Source organism: Numida meleagris, chromosome 5 (assembly GCF_002078875.1).
Source record: "Numida meleagris isolate 19003 breed g44 Domestic line chromosome 5, NumMel1.0, whole genome shotgun sequence".
NCBI lineage: Eukaryota > Metazoa > Chordata > Aves > Galliformes > Numididae > Numida > Numida meleagris.
Window position 1 is genome coordinate 27,829,620 of NC_034413.1, and position 16,800 is coordinate 27,846,419.

Below are 16,800 nucleotides of genomic sequence, written 5' to 3' on the forward strand. Positions count from 1 at the left end.
GTATAAGGTTCTGGCAAGTGAAATGGATGATGTACTGGTATGGCAAGGATGAGAGAAGGTTTAGGTGATGTTACAAAATACTGCTAGTAAATGCTTTACCCAATCCATTTTGACCAAGTACACGTTCAATGGCGAAACCCAACACTGAGGATGAGGCATGTACTCTACAAAACAAAGAACTCATCAATGCTGAAGAACAGACATGCAACATTTTAAAATGTATTTTGACTTTTCATAGTAGCAAGTACTATTGCACTTTAATCTCTTTCCTACTAGAAGTCATTCTGGGTGAAAGACGAAAAAAGTATCTTTAAAAGACAAGTACTGACCATAACACAGTACAAGTACTGACTAGTACTACCTTCTCAATTCAAGAAAAGCAAAAAAATAACAGCCTTCACCTTCCAGTCAACACTGGTGTTCAGAAAGAGACATAAAACATCTTAAATACTACGACAGAAAGCAGCCTCATGCCTACTACTAGGAAACTTAGATTACTGGGACATCTTACAGAATACGTACATCTGCCTCATACAACAATTAGTGAAATCACACTGCTGAGTGCTTAAATGAGATGACTATTGTAAGGTCATAAGCAAGAGACAGCACCTCCAGAAAACATCAGAAATTGAAACAAACCTGTGAAGATCCAGAAGAGATGATACTGCATGGTTGTTACCCAACACCAATAAAAAGAAGGCTTGCTCTAGTAGATCCAGCTGAGCCGGCACTGCCAGGCTCACTGTACTAGGTTAGCAGTTCCTAAGGAATCCTTCACATGCAAGAGCAGTTTTATTTCTGCTATATTTGCACTCCAACTACACTTGCTTTTCAGGAAACAGAGAAGAAAATTAATGCTACCTGCATGATTATCAGTAGAGATCAAATTCTAAAATTGTTGATGGAAGCATTTTCAGAAAATTAGTCGTAAATGAGCCATCAAGCGTGACAGAAAATAAAGGGGCAGCTTTGCCTTTGAAATCAGGATAATGGGGGTGAGCAGTAATACAACACCTAACATCACCATTTCAGTTATTTCTCTGTTCCTTTCTAGGTGCCCATCAGCTTGGACAAGCATAACAGAGTTCTGATGAGATAATGGAATGTTGGTAGACAGTATTGTTAGAACCCGTAATGATTACATCTATTTCAGAGCAATGAAAGCTATGGTGCAATTGACATTGATGCCAATTTAATTTAAAAATGATGCTTTTATTAAAATTTCATTCTAAATTCTTGGCCTAGAGGTCATTACATGAGGCTTAATCTAATGAAATCAATAACAACTGGATGCATATATAAAATGATCAGAATATAGCTACAATATTGCTAGAGGTCCACTTACTAAATTGTTATTTTGGAAAAGTTGTGTGGCTCAGAATATAAAGAGAGTATTTCATGAGATTGCTATTGTTAGTTTATCAATTTTCTCTGAAAAACCATCATAGCTTCTAATAGATGTCCTGATTATACAAGATACACGCATTCAATGAGTTCCTTATAATGAGGGCAAAGGATATGAAAAACTGCATTGATAAAAATTGCCAAGTAAATGTTAATAATGAGAAAATTATGTGCATGTGTGCTGTATGATAGGCATTAATGTAAGAACCTAAATCAATCAGACTGATCTGCAGATGGACACTACATTCAATTTAAAGACGAAGAAGCTATATTAATCAGATACATTAGCTACTGGAAAAATGTGCTCAAATCGAATAATTCTTACATCTTCACACTGGTGTGCAGCTGCCTCAGTAATAATCTAGCAAAGTTAGCTGAGATTAATGAAATGGCTGATTAGAGGGATAGTCTTTAAGATGGTAGGGCCACACACAACAGGACCCCAGCCTGAATATATCCTAAGCATCCTCTATTCCCAGCCAACCCCACTGGGGCATGGAGGGAAGTTCTTCTCATTACTTCTGTACTGCCCTTCAACAGAGTTTTTCAAGCTCAGTTTTTTTAAGGATAGCAGAAATTTGAACTAGAGGAAAGAGTTATTTCTCCATCATCACCTCTGGTTCATCTGTTTGGATTAAGGAGCAAATTTAACCCATTTTCCTCTCAAACATAATTTCTACTCTTCTAAGATGAACACCGTAATTCACACCTCAGCAAGGACAAACTAGTTACCTCCAATGGAGAGAAAAATGTACCCTGACTACCAAGGACTGCTCAAGCACATAGGGGCTCAGCTGCACAACCCCAAATGGACTTCCAGTCTTGCACCTTCCAGAACACGGTTAGCAAAAGCCCATCAATAAGAAGAGGGAAATGCCAGGCTCTCAGCTCAAGCTAGAGACCCAGGCCCTCATACGAAGTTTCATTTCCATTTTTATGGCATGACTGACCTGCTCCATTCTTTCTGTTTGTTTGTCTTTAGATTTCATGTCACAGATGGTCCCTCTTTTTTTTTATGTTACATTAACAGTATAGAGGAAAAGCCCCCTGTACTCACCATCTTCCCTGGGAAACCTGCTGCACATCTCAAAGCTGCATTTCAGCTGCCTTCAGGCTCACGTAGCTCACATTTTCAAGCCTTTCTTTTCAACTGCCAAAGCGAGAAGTAGGTATGTGTGCATCCTGTTAATTAAAAGAAAAAAAAAAAAGAAAAAGAGTTCCTGATAATTGCCTCATTTCAGAAGCTTAAGTTGTAAGCTGTGTCACATGAGATACAGTTTCTCTATAGACTGGAGGGTCAGAGTCATGCTTTCCTGAGTTCTGGTCTGAGCTCCTGTAAATATCTAAAACAGTATGAGCAGGTAGTTCTTCACAAAGCCCCTGATAAGCACTGGCACACATGAAGTTCAACACATCATGTTAGTACTCACCATGTGACTTAAGAAGTGGAATGAAAACAAGATTTCAGACAACTCATTGCTTGATTTTGTTTACCCTATGACAGAATGAAATTAACAGCCTTAAGCTATGTACAGGGTGGGATTCAAATTAGCTGCAGGTCTATAAAGCAGGATGTACGCCTCTGAGATAAGATGCCCTCCTGAGCAAAGCATCTCCCATCAGAGATGTAATAGCTGTAAATTTAGGGTGGGCTGCATAATAACTTGGAAATATTCGTATACTTTCACCAACTATAAACAAAAGTCTAGATGGGTAATCAAGATACACAGTAGGCATCTGGTTAGGGTAATAGCACAGTGGCCCCAGCTTCCTAAAGATGATACCCCTAAGAACCATTTAATATTCCAAGGAAAAAGATAAACTCAAAAACGAATACAAGTGAAAATTCATGTTCAGGCAGAGAAATTGAAGAAAACAGTTTTTATGCAACCGATCAGTTGTTAGAGGGTATCACATAAACTCTTTCCTTGATGGGCCTAGTTCAGAGAGGAGCCTAGCTCAAGAGGAACACCAATTTCTTTGACAGACTCCCTTACTTCAGTGATGAGAAAATATCAGAATTTATCCTGTTTAAATAAGGGCCAGGCAGAAGGAATAATCTCAGACAAGAACAAAAATCTGTGATAGTCAAAATGAGTTATAGCATCATACTTGTGATACGGGAAGTGCACAGCCTTCCTACCTTAAGTAAGATTTCCTGTTTCTATTCTTCATTAGATGACATGAATTGCCCTCAGCAAAACAATTTTTTACAGAGACTTGCTGTAGGAAAATGTCTAGGAGAATTAAACAGTTCACTGTACTATGGTAGCATCAGATCAGGGACTGCTAGCAGCTGCAACACTGTATGCCTTTAGGGACAAAAAGGGGGAAGATGACAAGAAAAGAAGTGGAAAAAGAAAAATAGTGCAGAAAGGACAAACAATATAACAAGTAAAAAGAGTGCAGCCAGGGACACAGAAGGAGATCTTCAAACACTACAGTGTGAACATTTTAAAGGATAGGTTATCAGTGCAGAGATACCAGGAAAACCACACATTCACAGGATTCTGTAAAACTGGCTGGTTTCTACACTCTGCGAGATGAGAAGTCTCATTCATGGCATCTTGAACTGTGGTTTTATGTACTCTTCTAAAGGGAAATCTTTCATGTGTTTGACTGGAGTCAAAATTATCCCACTTCAGAAAAAAGGACATGCCTGAACACAAGTGATGCTGAAGTGACTTTCTAGCCTAGCCATGATACGTAACGCTGCTGATTTAGGAAAAAATATTCTCTCAGCACAAGATGGAGGTAAGTATTAGCAATTAGTTTTCAGATGTTCCTTTCTCTTTCTACCTAGGGTAAAATAATTACAAGTTTAGGAAGAAGATTTTACTAAGATTAGATTTCTCAGTTTCTTTCAGAGAATTTTTTTTAATTATAAAAGTACTTTGTGTTGGACAGTCTAAAGATTTGACACTCAAGCTTTTGTTAACAAACCAGTCTGAATTTATTGTTGACTGATTTATGAGACAGATAGGACGAGATGATTTTCTGAAATCCTTCTCAATGTGAATTTTTCTATGATTCTCTCATCTCTTGAATTGTTCAGTTTGCTGACATTTAATAGTTATCCTCGGTTTCTTGGGAATTTAAGCCTTCAAAATATAGAACTGTGTTTATGTACAGACAGATAGGGCAGCATAACCCTTGTTCGATTTAGCTGGATGGTTAGACTCCAAGCAGGTAATCTCAGAGTTCTTAATCTACTGTCAGTTTCCAGTGCAGTAAGGTCTTACCTACCATGACTTTGATACTCTAGGAGAAAACGAGCTTACCTGGCAAATTTCAGAAGTCAAGCACAGTTTTGGACTTCAGTACAGACACCTTAGCTACCTTACTGCTTCACGATGTAACACTCTGAATATGTTTGAAGAGTAAAACATTACTGAGGCTTTTTGTTTCTCCAATGAAAAAAAGGCAACCAGAGAAACATTACATCCTCTTTTTTCATATGTTTCCTGTAGCTCATCCAGCTCTGTATTTCTGGTCTATCTTTAAAAATGTTGAGACTTCTAATTACTTCACTGGGGTACTGCTTTGTTTCAACTGATATCCAGCTTGACTAAGCACTTTATTCTACTCATTGTGTTCACATCAGTCTGACATAATTCAGGTTTTCATCCCTTAACTTTCTTCTGCCCACATCTAATTCTACTATGAACACATGGACTTCTCTTAGCATTTTATTTGCAGACTGTCTTAGCAAGACGCTTCTTCTTGTCTGGTGCCTTTATGTATTTTTTTTTTTACTTTGGAGATGCATGTTTACCCCATTACCAGAATTCAGTGACTTATTCTAGGTTCTGTTCCCCCTCAGGTTAAAGAAACAGGAATAAGTATGTCACAGCTGCGTGCTGAGATGCCTACATTTGAAACATAACATCCTACTGGGCTTTTTTTTCCCCCACTATATCATTGTACACAATCAGATCTAACTTAATGCTGGCAATTTCTCTCTCTCCTTTTCAGTATTACTGATTTCCAAGCTCCTCCTTGCCACTGAATATCAGTGCTTCAAATTGCATCCCTTCGAGATAGCAGTGTTTCCCACAGGAATAACAGTGGCTGGTTACCACCTGCTGGCCAGCCAAGTACACATGACTGAACATTGCTGCCTTTTTCATGCAGAACTCTGTGAACACAAGACTCTGAACAGGTACATCCAGGCCTTTTGAGAAGTTCTGAAGATGAAAACCAAAAAGGGTTTAATAAAGTTCTCATATGTAATAAAATCAAATTTTAAGAATGTTCAGACATTTGCTGTGTGGACTTACTTGGGTCAGACACTTGGCGTGTGATACAGTCAGATCTAAGCACGAAAAAAAAACAACTCTGAATGTCTGGAAAACTTCCTCACAAATCTAGAGAAGTTCAATGCAAAATCAGGTTCACAGGAGGATGAATGGAGGGAGGGGATGAGATCAGTGGTTACTGCAGAGAAAGATGCTAACGGAGGATGCAGTGGAAAACTGAGATGTAGGGAACGCAAACACTAGAAGTATGACCTGGGAAAAGAACTAGGAGAGGACATTCCATGTAAGGCAGGAGATGGAAGAGGCATGAAGATCTAAGGGAAAGTATAATTCCAGGACTTTGTCTGCTTTTCAGTGCTGAACAACTTTGTGCAGAAACATTTCCCTACTGAGGATTTACCTGGTCTCTGTGCATGACCAGGATGGCCACAGACATCCTATGCTTCTGTTTCTGTTTTGGTTTTCTGATTTTCATGCTAAATGCATGTGCAAACAGAGAGTACACATAAACTGTGAGGAACGCCCAGCACCTGTATTCACCACTCTTGTTTTACTGTTTGAACTAAATACATTTTCTGACACAATAAAACTAGAGCCACCGGATGAGGAGACAGTCTTGCTGAACTTCCAAGAGAGTGTTACATCCAGTTCTCAGTAATCTTTTTCACGGTCTTCAGCAAAAAACTCTGCATGTTTACTGAGGTTGTTTGTTTCAATTCTACCTACTGGGAGAACATGCAATATTTGCATTAGTTGAATTGGTGTTATTGACATAGACCAAGCTATATTCCCAGTGACTGATCATACATCAGCTGTGGAGTAAAATCTGTTGCTTTCTCATTCTTTAAGTTTTTGATCTATGACTCATGAACAACTTTACTGAGGTATGGAATAACCTCCAGCAAAGAATACTTTAGTCAACAGCAAATTAGTGGAAAAGCAATATTTGCATGAATAAATGAACTGAAGGATGTGTTTCCTCAGTCTCAGCTCTGTTATCGTATTCTAATTTCCCCCAGTTTTTGCAATTTAATATTTTTGGTTGATAAAAGGTTCATCTTAATACAGAGGATTTATTTAACTTATGTGAGAATTAACTATTAATTTGGGAGACAACTTGAACTGTGTGAGATTAAATTAGAGCTATTAACATGTTTGCAATTGCTCAGACTGTGCAGAAACCTTGACATCCTCAAATTGGTTGCCACAGACAGCCTTGATGTCTTTGTCATGATCAAGCTTCCTTTTCTTGCCATTGAGGAAGCAGCCAGGTATTCCAGAGCAGGTTACAACCTTTCACAACCTTGTGGCACTCTTTCAGTGGTGCCTCCACCCAAATTTGATTGTCAGCACTCCAATTTTAACCTCTTACTACCATTGCTGAATTTTGTCAGTTTTGTAAAGAAATGGCACATGCATTCCAGAAGCACACAAAAGACCATGCAAGTAACAGTGAAAGCAGTGCCTTTTGCAAGAGCAGAAAGGTGACATAGGAGCTGATACTGCATTGCTTTAGAAAATGGCTATAGATCTCGAATTCTGAAAGAGAAGCATCAGAGTTTACATACTAGTTAAGACTGCAACCCTCACATCAAGGCATTGCTCCCTATGCTGCTGAAGCATTAGTAGATGGCCAGAGACAATTCTGGTGCAAATACAGCAATCCACAAGCAAAACTCCTCTGTAATTCAGTGTGATACAGAGAGGCAGCAGTAGCTCCTGTTCCTAAGCTATCAGTGCAGTCCAGTCCGTACCACAGGTGAGGCAGAGGCTCAGTTACAGCAGAGTCCCTGAGCTGTACAGCAGCTGGTGTGAGAAGCTAGAAATGTCACATTTCAACATTAAAAAAGAAGCGTTTTACTGAAATCTGTGTGTGCACAAAGATTCCGGCCGAGGCAGAAACTCCTCGGCATACAAGGGAGTTATGTGGATACTCTGTCACATCTTTTTCCTTCTCTCCTTTTATTGTATTCCTGTACTTGTAAATCAAACTTGCACTGCAGAAGTTGTCAAAGAGCTTTGAACAGATTGGGGATAGATGAACAGTTGGTATCCAGAGTTTACTTCAGCTTTTACCATTCTCATAGAAACCAAACGACAAAAAAACACCACATGGATTTCAGCAAGGTTTGATCAGGTCACAGAGCAGGTCAAGAAATTCAGCATTTTGGGTTTGTAAAAACACATGAAGCTTTTCATACATCTGTGCTTTGGTTCCAGCTATACCCACCCCCATAAAACCAGGTATACGTTAGTGTTTCAATGTCACTATCATGCGTTACGCTGAAGTCACTGGAAATCTTCTTGGCTCCACCTATATGCATTGGGAGTCTTGTACATAGAAAGTTTTCCACGGCGCTTTGGGATCTTCTCCCTTTAAGCTGGGCAAAAATTCCACCCATGAGAACAGGAAGACACTCTTGCTGTAGATCTCTGTATCTCCAGAGCCAGAAAAGAGGCTTTAAAATCTGTACTGGGCTGACATGAAGTTTTTGTAATCTTGTAAAAAGTTTCTGTCTGAAAGAAGTTTTAAGAGGATCTGAACTGTGTAAAAGTTCATTTTCTTTATTCTAAGTTTTAGCCCTGATGTCTCACTCTCTTCCCATATGTCCTTTTTTTTCCAGGTCTTCTCGGGACTACGTGAGCTTTCTATAAAGCCATTCTAAGATTATTATTTTATCCAAATTTTTGAATTGCAGAAGAAACAAAAAGCCAGGTTGAGGACATAAAAGAAGAAAATAACACCTTTCAGATTTCTTCCAGAAATTGTGAATAATAATATCACACAGTTTTCAGGAAGAGAATGAGTGACTGTATATGTCAGATTTGTGTTATTCTTTGGGGAAAAAAACACCGTATGACAGGGAGGAAGAGACTAAACTAGAGTAAATTAAAAAAAAAGGGAAAGATGGAATAGCACATACCAAGAGAATTCTCCATGGAATAGCACATACCAAGAGAATTCTCCATTTTTCTCCTCTCTCTTGCTAGTATTACTTAGACAGGGGGATCACTTCTCATCAAGACATTCCTCCTTCTTGATGTTCTTTATACATTACCAATCCTGACAGTCCCTTTGTGAAGGACTGTAATAAACTTGTGAGGCTGTTTTCCTATGCTTCCTCAGAAGGAAAACAACTTTTTTCCCCTTAACACTTGCTCACATGGGCTTCAGCCCCATTTATCCCCGTATATTAAAATATAGCAGCTACGAAAACCATCAGAAAGCAATTCCTCACTCCTTGCACTGGCAAGGCACCGCATGCATTACAGCTTTGTGGTTATCTTTCATTAAAACGTAAAAAATGATACATACAATACCACTGGGAGATAATGAACTAAATGTTATCCTAACTTTACAGCCTTAGAAGATGAGCTGTCCAGTGTGGGGAAGTACACCTGTAATTGGCTTTCGTGAGAGAGACAGCTGGAGCTGATCACTGCTGTTTCTCCACAAGAGCCTGAATGAAAAGACCTCTCTCTGGCTCTCACTACTTCTCCCAAAGGGTCAAATTTCACTTCAGCTGGTGTAAAAACCTCCCACTGATTTACACTACTTATTAATTTCTTCGCAGTTCACCTTTCTTAATCGCTTTGCAGCTAAAATAAAATCTAAAAGCAGCCTTAGAGTGCCACCTTTGGAAAATTAATTCTAAAGGATACGCCAGGTTTCTGGGCTAGCCATCTGCATATCAGACCCATCCGAGGCTATGTTAATAAGAAAGTTCTGAAAGCAGTGCGATAGAAGTGGAGTAGGCTACTCAAGTCCTATTGATAAATGTATGCCTAAGTCTCCATACAGTCTTTTGTCAACATATGCCTTTCCCATTAATATACAGTAATTATATTTCTTTTCTAGCCTTCAGAGGATGAACCACTGTACTTCTAAAAGAAAAAGAAAAATGCACTGCCAAATTCATTCAGAAGAAGTTAAAATACACAGGTAAAATTAACTACAACTCTGTCCTTCCAGAAAAATATTTTAAATAGATACTATTAGATTGCAGCCATAAAGTGACAGGTGTCAGTTTTCATTAAAATCTTAGAACACACTCAGCTAAATGACAACCTATATGAGATGTTGAGAAGTTCTGCTGCTTTCAGTTGTTATTTTTTGGCCTACATGATTATGACAGTAGATGAGCCCCCTTACCTGAGTACTTATGTCCTCGCACCCACGCTGGAGCAGCTCAGCTTCCACCTGTACCAAGGTTCCTGGGGTCAGAAGCATCAGACAGATCAATGAGGAACAATTTCTTTCAGACTCACCAACCTTGGGACTATGCCAGCTCCATCCATTTTCTCTTCCTTGCTTGAAGTTTGGACCTTTATATTTGGTGTTTTACTTTGCCTAAGTATATCTGACTCATTCTATGGGGTCAATTTCAGTTTCATCCTAGATTTGTCAGGATTATTTTTCATTCTCCTGTCTGAAGAGAACACAATTTTCTAAAACCTCTGAAGTATATTAGAACACAGCACCAAGCCCATGTACTCCACACCACACAAGAAGAAGGAAAGCCTCTTTCTAGCCCCATGCTGGTGTGCTCCAGCAATCCAATGCCTCTATGTAAGGGCCAGTTTTCCTGTACAAAAAGTTCTTCAAAGAAAGCTATGTAGGCTGCGGATTGCATCAGGTCTTCTGATGAAGGCTAAGAAGTTGTGCAGAAATAGCACTCACTGTTTTTGATCTGTGGGCACTTGGGTGCTTAAAAACAAACGTTCTCCCCCTCCTGTTCCCAGCACTGGCCACATCAGCCCAGAGAGCAGGCGGGCACCTGGCAAGGACAGGATGGCAGCCAGACACCTGCCTCAGCCTGCTGCTTACCTCCAGTAGATTTTCTGGCATGTTGGTAACAGATTTTATCATTTAATTGAATCAGTCACTGTCTATTTCTGTTTATACTGCCAGTAGGATCATCAAACACTTTCCAAAATTCAGGATCCTTCTAGAAACAAGCCAAAGCACAGGAGCACAGAACCAACCCCCTCTCTCACTCTGCAGGGCTCCATGCTTCCATTCTGCTCACCCTCCTGCACAGCGGGAATCTCCCAGTGCCTGACTTGCGGAAAAGTCTCATTGCCTTGCTCCACTTTGTTCAGGTGGGTACTTTTGGGGTCACTCTCCAAACTTAGTATATTGCCAAAAACTGAACTTGGGGTTCTGGAATTAAAACTAGAGGATATTCACTTTTATAAAAAGAAGCGGGGTGGATCATGATCACCAGTTCTGGGTGGAGTGCTAGGGAACCACTACAGCACAACTGCTTGGTGACAGCTAACAGCTGACTAGATATCTTCTGTTCTTTTAAACTGAAGAGCACCAACTTTTTGTAATTACAGAGGCGATCAGGAGACAGCGAGGGCTCCTGTCCAGCAGCAATCCTGTTGGCAGCAACACCAAAGCTACTTGAAAGGACTGAACACATTTTTGTTTCAGAACAGGTATGTGCTCATAGTTAATGCTCTATCATCAAAAAGATTGAATCCCACAGCTGAGGTTATTATGGGCTGTTTTACAGGACAGATACTTTTCTGAAGAGAAGGAGAAGAGAAGGAGAAACTACAGAGCAACAGAACTGCTGTCATTCACATTCCTGAGTGAGAACGGAACCTCCTGGTAAGGGCTGGCAACTCCTCTGCCTCTCCGCTCCTTCTCAGAAAGACAGAATGTTTGAGCATTGGTCAGGCTACTGCAGACAAAGATGACTCCACCATTCCACCAACTGGTGATGAACGATGTGCCAGTTTCTTTAGCACTCTTTTCTCTAAAAACTTCACAGAATTGGATCCGGGCTATAACACCTACGAAGGCTTCAGTCTAACAGTTATCACCCTTTCCCTTCTATGAAAAAAAAGTGATCTCTTCATTCAGAGGCAAGTATATTATCCATGTGGTCATCTGGTCTTTTTGGTTTTCCTCTCAAATCTCTCACCCTGTCTCTCCTCATAAGACTTTCCTTTAAGGATAAAAACACTACAAACTTTCCCTAACTTTAACAGAGAACATTAAGCAATCCTAATAAATTGCATTTTCCTCTGTGGTATTAGAGGTTTTTTTCTACCTTTCAGAAAGCAAAAGAAGGAAATTTGGTTTGCAATTCAAAAAATAGCCTAAAGAAGAAAGCTCTGAATCTTTTCCCTACTTTGCTATCAGCCACAAAACTACCCCATTAAAATCAGCTTCCAGGCAAACTGATGTTTTCCTAACATATGTTCCTCAAAGCTGTGCCAGCTGCAGTGCTTTCTGTAGCCTATCACGGTGTTAATTGAGGTAAGCAAGGAAAATATAAACACCTAAGGTACAGCAGCTCCTAGGATAATCAAACCTGACTTGGAGAAGATATCTGAAACTCCTGAAGTTGTGTCTCCTGTCCTTGCATTTGTGGTAATGGAAGTACTATTACTGGCCTTTGATTGTCACAGTTTGTGGCTCACGGGAATAACAGAGAGTAGCTGTGGTTTCTGTTTCTAAACTCAGAATGGCCTTAGTAATATTTTCTACAAGACCCAATGTGATAAATGTCATTAGTCACATCAGGTTAAACAGGCATTATCAAAAATATTGCCATTTTTCTCAGCACTGAGAAAGTCAGCAGGCTTACTTTTCTCTTCAGCATTCAACTGTGTTTACAAGACATCACATGGTGTTGAAAGAGATTCTACATTTGTCTCATATTTCTACCTAGTGAATTGGATGTCCATTGGGCAGGTGCTGACCAATGTTTAGGCAACCTGGCCCAAAGGTGGAACTAAAAATAAATAAAAATAAATAATAAGATACCTAGTTTCTCCTGTCATACATGTCAAAAAAGAACCAAAATCTGGAAGACAGCTACCTAGTTCTGCTGAGTGAGAAAGCAAAAAGAATCCACTACTAGGCCACTGACCCTCAGGTGCGTTAGCAGCATGCAAATCTATGTAAACCAGAGGTTTTGTCATTCTGATTCTCTCACTGCTGGCATTTCCCTACTCCTCCAGTTTTGTAAGCTCCGAGATAACTAAGCCAAAGATAGGTTGTACTGTTACATAAAGAATTATTTGATTAAAAGAACTAGACAACTTAACAATAATTTTGTGCATGCAAAATACTTTTCTTTTTTCACATTATTTTTAAATATTGTCCATACTTTTTCAAGAATGCAGTAAAGTCCAATAAATGTAAATAATTTTTCTTCTATAACCTATTAGAGGTGAATGATTGCAACACAAGGGGTAGCTGTCTGTCTTGTAGATAGTCCTTTAAGCCTTTATTTGTTATGATCTCTGAGATGTTGTGCCATTTTGAACTGCAAAAAGGCATTATTAAATTGATGAGAGAAACAAATGGACACAAACATTGTCCAAGTCTGTTGGTTTTTTTTTGTTGTTGTTTTTCTCTACAGCTTCTACAGTTCCTAAACAATATGGCTTTAAATTAGGGTCTTTGACAGCAAAATCAGAGCACATTTTATGACTTCCAGCACTACAGGAAACAGCTGTATGTGAGCATAAACCCAGACAGTTTCTGTCTTCAATTGCTCTAGGACAATGTTGGCCCAGTTCTCAGTTGTATTCTTGCCCCTATTGGGCCATTTCACTTGTGCATAGAGGCTATAAAGCCATCTTCTGCAGAAATCCCCACAGCAATGGGTCAAATGCTGCCAGTGTAGCTGCTCACCGCTTGCCTTTGTGGTGGAGGGCCTCAGGAGGCACGTAGCTCTGCTGCAGCATTGCTCGTCTGCTCTCTCCAGAGCAGCTCGTCTGCGTGCCAACAAATTGGGTTACTCAAGTCTTCGAGGTATTCTTAATTTTGTAAGGAGAAACCCTAGTCTAGGAGATACAGAGAAATGTGAGTTTTTTTAATCACATTCTCTTCTCTCAGGGAACTGTCCCTGTGCCAGAAACTCACCTGGCACCAAAGCTTGGCATGTTTTGCTGTTTTTTCCATAGGCCCCTGTAGTCATTTGTTACTAATTATACAGTAAAGGTGTTTTTTTTTCTTCTCCACTAGTGGGTTACACATTCCACAGTCACATGTTCAATCTACACTAAAAAAAAAAAAAAAAAAAAAAAAAAGCAATATGACCTTGCAGGCAAGGTATCTGTCACACACAGCACAGAAGGAACCCCAAGAACACATGCTGTCACCTCACAGCTTACATGGGGCAGGCAGTGTGTCTGAGCAGCTCCCGCTCCTGCATGGACACAGCTGCTGGAGCACTAGTGGCAGCTTTTCAGGGAACACACAGATGGCCCCGTCATTACCAGAATGGAAGCGCCTCAATGCCAGAGCTAAGAGAAGAACAGGAACTTTGAGTAAAGAATGCTAACATAAAATAAGTTTTTTATATTTTTTCCTTAAATGTTTCTAGGACGATGCTTGAAAGCAACATTTTGTCTAAAAAAAAAAAAAGGATGATGTCACCTGTTTCCATTTTTTAATTCACAGGAATAATATGGAAAGGAGATGCTTGTTATGAGAAGGAAAATACATCCACAGAAATCCCAATTTTCCAGTACATGGCAGCTCCGTTAGAAAATTTCCGAGGAGACTTCATCTGCTCAGCTCAAGTTCTTCTACAGGTTTTCTTAATGCCTCTGTCACGTCACTTCATTTCTCTGTCCCAGAGGCATATTTGAGAGTAGGTAAGATAATGCTTTGTCATCAATCTTCTTTTGAGTGTTGGCTATTTATGTTAAGTTCTCTTGCATGGGCACTCTCTTATTATTTTATGTAGGACATTGCAGAACACGGTAAATTGTCACCTATCATTCAGAGTTTCTAGGGACTGTCCTAATGCCAATGATAAATTAGAGTAATTCAGACTAACTGAATGTTTTTCCCTAGGCTTACTTGTGATTTTCCAAAACTATAAATGCATAACAATAGAAGCACAGCTCTATGAGGATTAGTTGCTTTTTAAATTGAATCGGTCTGTTCCCATAGTGTCTTTGAACATGTTCTCACACTTGTGTTTGAAAATTTACAAAGTGAATAAGTGAATAAATAGTACTGCAAAGCATATATAACTCAGTGAAAATTTAAACAAGACAACCTTGAGGGATAAGAATAATAATTTAGTTTTTAAGTTACATCATAGAGTTTTTATGCCTTATGTAAAAGCTTATTTGTTCAGCTTATTTGCTGCCAGATGAACTTCGTGATGATAGTTTATCACGGCTGACTGCACATAGGAGCCCGCTGCATATGCTTAAGAGGCACACTTCTGATGGCATCTTTACTTCTTCTGAAGGCTAATCGTATTGGAATGCAACTTCTTATTATGAAATGGAATACAGTATTTGTTAGACATCTGTGAAACCAACATGGTTACCAAGGCAGCCCATGAAATAAGCTTCTCCTGCGAGTGTCAGATCTCTGGCAGGGGAAACATCCTCAGCATCATACTGCAGTTTGGAGATTGCAGCTCTGCATCCAAACTGCAGGTTTGCTCCTCCTGGTTTCAAACGAGCAGATCGCGGTGGGAAGGGCTGAGCTGCGGCACTACCATCTGCCTGACTGCACAGGGCCCAGAGCATCTGGGATCACGTGGAGGTCTTGGAGTGCCAGGGAGGACTTAAAGAAAAACAAAAGCAAACCACAAAGCAAACACAAATCCTCCCTGTTTAAGTATTACATCAACAGAATTATTCAAAAACCTTACTTTATCACCAGCAACTTTTGGAGGAACCTCACTAAAATGAGGCCTGGCATGGGAAGATCCTTCTTAACGTGGTGGAGGACTTGGCGCTGAAGTTCTTCACCCTCATCCTCAGTATATGTGCTCCCGAACACACAGCTGCAACTGTCTTTGCTGTGGGAATGTACTTCGTTGACGAGTGCTCAGGGGGCTGCAGGAAGGACATTTCACTGTCATGTCAAATACCCACAGAATATGCTCAGGCGCTACCATCACCTCCCAGATTTGCTGTCTTCACTTCCAGAGGTAGCTGTCAGTTCAGTGTGAGACAGGATCGCTGAGTGGCTGACAAGCCCCAGATAAGGACAGACACAGGGACACCCCTGTACCGGGTATAAAAAGGCCATTAGTTCAAACCTCCTGGTTTACACTGCCAGCAGAACAAGCAGGCATTGGCACAAGACACTGCCAACACCAGTGATACAGTGGGAATAACACTGCTGTAGTCATGAGAACATCAGCAACGGAAGGTTTGTAAGTAGAGGCAATGTCTGGCATTGTGGAGACTTGGAAATACCTGCAGTGCCAAAGTGCAGTGAGAAGCAATGAGACAGGCCTACAGAGCAGACAGAAAGCTTTTCCTCACCCAGAATTTCCCTGGGAGAGTGAACCCACTGCATGATGCAGAAGGGAGCAACATGCATTGCAGACAGGTTGTTTTGCCTCCAAAGCATGATGAGCACACAGTGTTCTGCTCTCCTCCATCCAACAGGCCCTCCTGCAACGATGTCTGCAGTATGGTCCCTGCACCCCCAGTTTCCCGTGTCCAGCCCAAGCAGATTTACCAAACAGCAGCTTTGCTCTGCTGTCCTTGCAATTTCTTTCAGCCCTGTTTTTTTTTGGAGCAACTATGTGTTACAAAAAAACAAACCTGCATGCTGGTGCATCTCTCCTGTCACCACAAAATAACAGCACTACAGTTTCTGCATTTCAGTCTCTTTTTTTCTGCAAAGATCAACAACTTCTGCAGTAAAAGGATACAGTATAATCAGGAGATCATCAGCTTGAAATAAATATAAATCTTGCAAAAATTATGCACTCTGTGGAGAAACTTGATGCTGTTTTTAGCACACAAGTACGCATACTGCAAGGCCAAATCCATCCATAAAATAAGTCAGCACGAGCCTCTACATATCCCTTACTAATGAGAAAAATACATGTACTCTTTTCCCTTGAAATGAGTTTTTGAAGTAAACTCCAGATGATCGGCAATTTTCAGGTGATCTGGCATAGCTGGGGCTGCGTTTGGGGCTGCTTTGTTTCAAAGAGGTCACAGCAGCTTTGCTGAGCCTGGTTCCAGGCACTTGCGACACCATAGCCAGCTCGACACATTCTGCCTTTCTTGTGTTTTGGCCAACTGCTCAGTACTCCAAAGTTGAGGAACTAGCATTGATACAGAAGTGAGTGTCTCACACACGCTGTAGCGTTATGCTGTAAAACCAGAGAGCTTAAAC

General features: G+C 40.3%; 1 long non-coding RNA gene across 20 annotated transcripts in view; it reads right to left on the bottom strand.

Moving 5' to 3' along the window:
• Positions 1 to 16,800, bottom strand: part of LOC110400658 — a 493,181-nt gene that overhangs the window by 165,965 nt on the left and 310,416 nt on the right. For 16 of the 20 annotated variants that reach the window (XR_002440000.1, XR_002439997.1, XR_002440004.1 and 13 more), the window contains one exon: positions 2,462 to 2,586. This is a non-coding gene — a long non-coding RNA (uncharacterized LOC110400658). Of the gene's footprint in view, positions 1 to 2,461; positions 2,587 to 9,816; positions 9,879 to 16,800 lie in introns of all 20 variants that reach the window. The other 4 variants (XR_002440005.1, XR_002440002.1, XR_002440007.1 and 1 more) reach the window with 1 other exon arrangement.